General features: G+C 52.7%; 1 pseudogene; it reads right to left on the minus strand.

Annotated features, from left to right (window-relative positions):
* Nucleotides 1-2,068: 2,068 nt before the first annotated feature.
* Nucleotides 2,069-4,002, minus strand: LOC146721391 (small subunit ribosomal RNA; annotated as a pseudogene).
* Between the last annotated feature and the right edge of the window lie 3,371 nt (nt 4,003-7,373).

Genomic DNA, 7,373 nt, shown 5'->3' on the forward strand with positions numbered 1-7,373 from the left:
CTTTTCCTCCGTTTAAATTAATAGCTTAAATTCAGGGGTAATCTCCCCTGCTCTGAGGTCGTCGCAATAGTGAGTTTTCGTAGCCGTTTGCCTCCTCCGGTGCTCATCTTTTTTTCCCCCCTCTATAATATATATTAATAAAAAGGGAAAGGGGGAGAGAGGTCGAACGAGAGAGCCAGCAGCGGCAGCCCCCGAAATACCCGGGGAAGGCAAACCCCGGGGCGCAAACCGCACCCCACTCGTTGGTGGAAAGGAGACAATATATCGGGGGGGTTCGGGGTTTTCCGGTCCCCCTTCTCTTTTTTTTTAAAAAATTCGGGCGGAATCGTTTTCGACGGTACACGAGGGGGCGCGCCGGCCCCCTTTTTTTCGTTTTTTAACGAAAATTTCGTGGATTGGCCCCCGCGGCCCGGGCTCCCCAAATTAAAAACCCCCTTTCCGAAAAGGGGAAAAGGTTTAAAAATGCTCTCTCCCCCGGGAGGGACGACGCGCCGGGTTTTCTCCGTAATCCTTTATGTTTTCGGGAAAGGGGCCGCCTCGGCATAAGACCGGGGAGGCTATCCCCCCGAGAGAGCGGGCACAGAGGGCGAGAGCAGCCCGGTCATTTGTGTGAGTCCGGAGGGAGGAGGGTGGGGACAAAGCGTCCCTCTTTCGGGAGACAACGACGCACGCGCCGCTGGGGGGAAAGCGGTCCCCTTCACCGTCCTGCCCCTTTTTTTTGGCCTTTTTTTGCCCCCTTGGGGCGCGCTCTTACCCCATCCCATTTTCCTCGGGTTCGCGAACACACGATTTGGGAAATACACAAACCGCTCCCCTTTTAATTCGCGCAGTTTTCTGGGCGCGGTTCGCCAACTTTTTACAGCTTTGTGCGCTTCTCCTCCTCTTTATTATTATTATTTTTTCGGTGTTTTCCATTTCAGACGACGCCAGGTTTTGCACCGCGGCCGGTCGGCGCGGCACAAAAAACCCTCGGGGGGAACGTCCAACGAGTTCGTACCCCCTTTTGTAAGCGTTGCACAGGGAAAAACAAACGCGCGCGCCATTCTCTGGTCGCCCGGTCGTGGCCGTGGCGCTTTTCGGGCGCAAGCATTTTAGGGGTACTAAAACGACCCTCAGCCAGGGGTTTGGGCCGGGAATTGTATCCGTGACCGCAAGTTCGTTCGAAAGGGCAAGTTCATGTGCCCGCAGTTCACAAGTTTACGCGCAATTAATGCGTTCTTCATCGACCCACGACCAAGGTGATCCACCGTCAGGGTAATCGGTTTAAAAAATTTTTTTGTTCGCGAAAAAAAGCGCTTCCGTTCAACCACGTGGTCTCTTCTCGGGAAAGAAAAAAAGAGAATTTAAACGTTGGGGCTCTTCGATACCCCGTCCGCGGGCCCCAGGACGCGCGCGGGCCCCCCCTCCCGCCAGGGAAAGGGTACGGCACCAAAAATAGAGTGGTGTTTTTCGTTTGGAGCGTCTCTCCCGCAACGGGGGAGCCCGGGGGGGAAAATCTTTGAAGAAAAACCGTCGGAACCGACAAGTTGACAGATTGGTCGAAATATCATCGATCCTCTTTTGTTTTTATATATTATAATAATATATGGGGGTCCTCTCGCTCGGCCCCCGGGGGGGTTTGACACCGTGTGTTTCTGGGCACGTTGACCGCCCCCCGCGACAACGGGGAGGGGCGCGTCGACGAACGTCGGGGGTTTGTTTGCACACACGCGTGCGGGGCCATGGGTTTACCACCGGTTCGGGGCTAACGCCGAATCCCCCGCTCTGTGTGTGTGGGGCCCGGGGAGAAGGCACCCCCACACGAGCGTGATGCGAAGCTTTCTCGCTCCGAATGTCAAAAAACACCGCCGGGCGCGCTGCTCTGCTTGCCGATACTTTCGGTCAGAGAGGCGGGGACGGGGTCCGTTTTATATCAAAACAAACCAAAAAATTTCCGGTCAAATCCGTTATTTTCTTTTTTTTTTGAGGGGGCGCCTTTTCAGCGCGTCCATTCAGTCGCCGACTGCTGCGAGCGCGCTTTCTCCCCAAAAAAGGGGAAATCTCGACGCAGAGCAGGACCCCCGGAACGTAATATCCTTCGCAGGTTCACCTACAAAAACCCCCTTTTTTTTACGACTTTTACTTCCTCTAAATGATCAAGTTTTGGTCATCTTCCCGGCAACATGGCAATGCCGAGACATTGCCGCCCCCCCAGCCGAAGAAATCACTAAATCTTTTAAATCGGTAGTAAACGACGGGCGGGTGTACAAAGGGCGGGGAAAACGAATAAACCGAGCTTGACTCCGTTACGGGGTTTTTCCCCGTTCATGGGGAACAAGGGGCAAGCCCAACCCTAAAAACGAAGGGGGTCAGGGGGTTTAAACCCGGGCCTTTGGGCCAGGGAAAAACACGTGATCTAATTTTTGCCGCTTTGGCGCCCCAGAACATCAAAGGGATCAAAAACCTTTTTTTTGCAAAAAATTTCGTGCGGTAGAAGCCGCCTGCCCCTCTAAGAAGATTTTTTTGTACGTTGGAAAGAAAAAACCCGCCAGCCAAACCCGGGGGGCCTTTTCGTTTACAAAGGTACGCCATTTAGGGCAGAGCCCTTTTGTTATGGGAATTTTAAACCCGACAAATCGTCCCCCAAACAAGAACGGAAAGGCACCCCCCACCCACCAAATCAAAAAAGAGCTACAATTGTAAATTTCCTTCCGGTTTTCTGGGCCGGTGGGGGGGTTTTCCCGGGGTTTAGTCAAATTAAGCGCAGGCCCACCTAGTGGTGCCCTTCCGTCAATTCTTAAGTTTCAGCTTGAAAACCATACCCCCCCGGGAACCCAAAAGCTTTTTTTCCCCAAAAAATGCCCCCCGATCATCGGGGGAAAACTCGGCGATCGTGGGGCTTTGGCTTTGTAGGGTTTAAACTAGGGGGGGTTTTGGGTTCGCTTAAACCCTTAAAAGGGGGTTTTGATTAATGAAAACTTTTGGAAAAATTGCTTTCGCTTCGGGGCCCTTTGGGGAACCCCAAAGAATTCCCCTTTAAGTCGCAAACGAATGCCCCCATCTGTCCCTTTTAATCATTCCCCGGGGGTTCCGAAAACCAACAAATAAAACCCAAAGGGTTCCTTTTCCCATATTCCATCAGCAGTATTCAGGCAAATTTAGCCCTCTTAAGCACCCAAAAATTTTTCCCAAATAAACTAACGGCCCGGGCTCGCACTCATAAAGAGCACCGCGACGGGATATTAGTTGGGCCGCCCCTCGCGAGGCTAAGCCCACCGGTAGGACAGTCCCACATCACGCCAGTTAAAACACCGCGAGCGGTTGAACCGACGGATGTGCGACACAGATTCAACTACGAGCTTTTTAACCGCAACACTTTAATATACGCTATTGGAGCTGGAATTACCGCGGCTGCTGGCACCAGAATTGCCCTCCATGGATCCTCGTTAAAGGATTTAAAGTGTACTCATTCCGATACGGGGCCTCGGATGAGTCCCGTATCGTTATTTTTCGTCACTACCCTCACCGTGCCGGGAGTGGGGTAATTTGGCGCGCCTGCTGCATTACCTTGAATGTGGTAGCGTTTCTCAGGCTCCCTCTCCTGGAATCGAACCCTGATTCCCCGTTACCCGTTACAACCCAGTGGTAGGCGCAGAGAACCTACCATCGACAGTTGATAAGGCAGACATTTGAAAGATGCGTCGCCGGTGCTAGGACCGTGCGCTCAGCACAAAGTTATTCAGAGTCCACCAAAATAAACGGTGGACGAACGGCGAGCCGCCCGCCACCGATTGGTTTTGATCTAATAAAAGCGTCCCTTCCATCACTGGTCGGGACTCTGTTTTGCATGTATTAGCTCTAGAATTACCACAGTTATCCAAGTAAATGTGGGTACAATCTAATGAACCATTAACTGATTTTTAATGAGCCATTCGCGGTTTCACCTAATTCGGCATGCACTGAGGACATGCATGGCTTAATCTTTGAGACAAGCATATGACTACTGGCAGGATCAACCAGGGAGCTTCGTGTTCGGTTACTCGCAAGGGAGTAGTAGTCGTAACTCGCGAGCGAGCACCGAAGGATCTCGTCGCTAGCTCTTTTTCGCGCGCGCGCGCGTTCGATGCCCGAAACACCGACGCGCGCGCGACACGCTCGTATGTGCCATTTTATTTTGCCGCCGGTCTTGCTCAGCCGGTCGGCGACACTCTGCTGTGTTTTAACGCTATTATGTAAAGCGTACGAAGAGAACGACGGAGGCGAGAGTAAACCCCCGACGCCGCCGCCTCTCCTCTTCTTCCTCCTCCTCTCCGTTCAAAAATCCACAAGATCAAAATACTCGTGTTCTTATTCTCCCAAATGTTATGATGCGCGGGTCTCGAGAGGACCGCGCGATTCACCCTGACGCTAGATCGACGATGGCGATGCTTAGACGTCGAGGCTGTTCTGTCTGTTCGTACGCGTTTACCGCACACGACCAGCAATAAGATTTCGCTACGGCGTACAAAGCGAGCGGGAAGAAGCAACTCTTCCCGCAAACTCGTATCCGTGGAGTAGATGCTCGGTAAGCGCGACGATTCCGCTTGCTGCGTACGAAACGAGAGGGAACCGCGCGGCCAACACACTAGAGGCGTGCGCGCCACATAAGAGCCATTCGGTCTTGCGACACCGACTCGTGGCAATGCTGTGCTCGTAATAATAAGTGTGCGTTAATTTTGCGCGCGTTCGGCGGACGAACGAGAAGAGCCGCACCGTAATCCCCCGGCGAAGAGGAATACGAGACGACGCGAGGAGTCGAACGTACGTTTCGCGAGACAACGCAACCTCCAGCATGAGAAGACTTGGTCGGCGGGCGTTTCTGCGACGATCGTATATTATTTTATATATTCGTGGTTTTCCAAATCAAACATTTTATTAAATGTTCTCCGTGTCAGAGTCGCGACTCGACAAAATCCGTTCTCGACCCGTTGGGCGATTCTCTTTTGCACGTCGAGAGGCGCCCACGTCAAAATATTAATTTTCTCCTACCTCTTATAGTCCCCAACGCCGGGCCCAAAGCGTCGGGGGAGGTACGGAGAGGTCGAAACACCCGGAGGGCGAGAGACCGAAAAGTACTTTACGACTCGTCCGGACCGTCGACCTTCGCCCGGCCCCGGGACCCCGACCGATCTCTATAGTCCCCCAACGGCCGGCCAGGCGGTCGGCGACCCCCGGGTCCTACGCACGGCCGTTAGCGAGCACGAGCGCAAAAAGGCGCGTTCAAAGACTTGTCGCGGGGGACGAACGATCAAAAATCAATGTACATAAAATATTACACGTAGCCTTTATGGCGAATGCCCAAAAAAGTTTAATACATTAATTAAGAAAAAAAAACGAAATGCCGGGAAAATAAGGTTAACACCGACGGTACCCCCGGGCAGGGGGAAACTCCGGGCGGGGGGACACCTCCGGGACCAGGGCCCGACGGCAAAACCTCCGGGGGGCGACACCTCGGGAACAGGGCCGACCGGGACCCCCGGGGCCGCGGAACTCGGGCCAAGCGACACCCCCGGGGCCCAAAGGCCGACGGGCGCCACCTCCGGATGGGCGACACTCCGGGCCGACGACACGTCCGGGAACCACGGGCCGGGCACCGAAAAACCCCCGGGGAAAGGGCGGGCCCCTCGACCAATATCTCGAAGTCAGACGACCGGCCGGGCATACCTCGGAAACATTTAAAAACAAACGTTTTTAGGGCGCGCAACGAGGAGAGCTACGTAAAAACGTTTGGGAAACAAGTTACTACATTCTGCGCTCGCTCGAAGGGGGGGGCCCCTGTCATACTAACTCGAAACGTGTCTCCAAACCCACTGTCGAGACATATATTCAAATATTACGGTGATCCCAAACACGCAAGCTGCGGGACCCGATTACGGTACGGGAAAAATCGCCCGGGGGTGCGAAATCACCGCGGGCAACCGAAACGGGGCTTTACGGGCGTGATTAACGTGCGGACCACATAACGGCCGTCAAAATAGGGGGCGGGCGGCCTTCCGGGACGGGCGACACCCCGGACCCACCGAAAGATTTCACCAAGTCCGTTTGCCCGCCCGCCCGGGACATCCGGGGCACTGACGGGGGATGCGGCCGCCCCACGAGGAGATAATGCTATGTTTTGTATATTTTTCCTTTGGGGTTTTACGGAATTTGCTAGTCCTCTTGTTTACGCGTCCCATAGGCAATGAACAGGAATATCTTTATTCTAAGTGAATACGTAATTTTTTTTTTTCTTCGGAAATTTCAATTTTTTCGGGTTTACCGGGCGGGCTCGTCTACAGACTCGCCTTCTGCCCCAAACGCCTTTTTTAAAGGGCTCGGAAACCTCTCCTAATTCGCGCTTTGCCTGGGGGACGCAAAAAAACAAAATGTCGATGTACCCAATTACAGAGACTCTCAGGGCGTTTAAACGAAGGGGCGCGGGGGTCACGGAAATTAATTTTTTCCCAAACGTACCCCTCGGTTGATCGCCAAGGGTTAAATGACAGTCGGGTTAAAACCTTACACATTGACTGCGCATTGGAGACAACTGCCGAATTTAGATTACGTTGAACCTCCGGACTTCCGGCATTAAAAGAGTTAACAAAAGTCTTACAAAAGGGAGACGCGGGCTTGACCTGAAAAACAAATCGCACCAGGGCCCTCCTTTTCAGGCTTACATTCGATGTTCTCGCAAGTTCCCATTGCAGGGAGGAAATTAGGATTTTTTTATTAAACAAATCGTTATGCGAAATCATCAGATCGATTCTGCCATTTAAAACGCTGCTGCAAGGTGTGCAAGTAGTCAAAGACTCAACAAGTTCCAAAAAATTGCTCGTATTTCGCAGCATTAATTGCCATCGATCGAGTCGTGACTCGGAGATATGTAAGACGCTCGGATCGGAATCGATGTAAGGCGTACCAATTAAAAAATGCCCTGGGTGTGGAGCGCATTGCAAGCTTTTTACATCGTCATAAGTGCGCGCTCGGCGCGGCGGCGGAATGCAAAATGCTTCGCGTTACATAAAAAGCGTGGTGAACTCTTCGACCGTAGGTGGGCAGGAACAAGATACGTCGCTATGGTGCTTTAACCTCTTAACACACTGCCCCCACATGCCCCCAAAATGAGGGGCAGAAGGCGGAATGAAATGCCATTGAACTGGCTTGGACGCGAACTTCGAATGAAGATATTAAGCGAGGACTAGGCGTAGTCGGCATGAGCTCTGAAAAACGTTTAGTAGATTTAGAGAATGGATAGGTATGTCGCCGTTCTGTCGGACATAAAAGATCGGATGGAATGACCCGCTCGTGAACCAGTCTTCAGAAGAAAGAATACAAACGATAACCGTGTGGAGAAAGCCCATACCCTACCACACTAG

Source organism: Nylanderia fulva, unplaced genomic scaffold (assembly GCF_048542155.1).
Source record: "Nylanderia fulva isolate GAGA-0341 unplaced genomic scaffold, ASM4854215v1 Scaffold486, whole genome shotgun sequence".
Taxonomy (NCBI): Eukaryota; Metazoa; Arthropoda; class Insecta; order Hymenoptera; family Formicidae; genus Nylanderia; species Nylanderia fulva.